This window comes from Elephantulus edwardii, unplaced genomic scaffold (genome assembly GCF_000299155.1).
Source record: "Elephantulus edwardii isolate Elephantulus edwardi_28Jun2011 unplaced genomic scaffold, EleEdw1.0 scaffold00043, whole genome shotgun sequence".
NCBI lineage: Eukaryota > Metazoa > Chordata > Mammalia > Macroscelidea > Macroscelididae > Elephantulus > Elephantulus edwardii.
This window is the reverse complement of record NW_006399793.1, coordinates 14,646,449-14,647,489: the sequence shown is the minus strand read 5'-3', so window position 1 is coordinate 14,647,489 and position 1,041 is coordinate 14,646,449. Positions and strand designations below refer to the sequence as shown.

Below are 1,041 nucleotides of genomic sequence, written 5' to 3'. Positions count from 1 at the left end.
CTATGGCTGACTCTGAGAAGAATGGGAATCCCAGAACATTTGATTGTGCTAATGTGAAATCTATACTTGGACCAAAAGGCAGTCGTCAGAACAGAGCAAGGAGACACTACATGGTTCAAAATCAAGAGGGGGTTCATCAGGGATGTATTCTGTCTCCAACCTTTTCAATCTGTATGCAGAACAGATCATCGGAGATGCTGGTCTATAGGAAGAGAAATGTTGCATCAGGATTGGTGGAAGATTCATCAACAACCTGCGTTATGCATATGACACAATCCTGCTTGCTGAAACTGAGGAGGACTTGAAGTGCTTGCTGCAGAAGATCAAGGACTGCAGTCTCCTATATGGACTGAAGCTCAACATCAAGAAAACAAAGATTCTCACCACTGGGCCAATTGGCAGCATCAGTATGGAAGGTGAAGAGACTGAGATAGTTAGCAGTGTTAATTGGCCCCACAATCAACGCTCTTGGTAACAGCAGCCAGGAAATCAAGAGACGATTTTCATTGGGAAAGTCAGCTGTGAGGGACCTCTCAAGAATACTTAAGAGCAATGACGTCAGACTGGAGACTAAGGTGCACCTGATCTGGGCTATAGTCTTAGCAATTACGTGCTACACATCAGAGAGTTGGACAGTGAATAGGGTTGATAGAATGAGCTGTGGTGCTGGAGATGAGTGTTGAATATACCATGGACTGCTAGGAGAACAAACAGGTTTGTCCTGGAGAACGTGAAGCCAGAATGTTCCTTGGAATCAAGGATTCTGAAGCTTCATCTGACATACTTTAGGGTATGTTGCAGTGAGGGACTGGTCCTTAGAGAGGGACATCATGTTTGGCAGAATGGAGGGGCAGGGAAGGAGAGGAAGACCTTCAATGAAATGGATCGATTCTGTGACTGGAGCAGTGGGAATAAGTGCGTTTGAGATGGCTAGGTTGGCACAGGATAGAACAGCATTTAGAGCTCTTGTACATAGGGTCGCTATGAGTCGCAACTCGATGGCACATAGCAACAACAACAAACCAATTATTACTTTTTTCC

The 1,041-nt window shown here is 45.0% G+C and overlaps 1 pseudogene; it reads right to left on the bottom strand.

Moving 5' to 3' along the window:
• Positions 1-1,041, bottom strand: part of LOC102865241 — a 136,548-nt pseudogene that overhangs the window by 28,074 nt on the left and 107,433 nt on the right.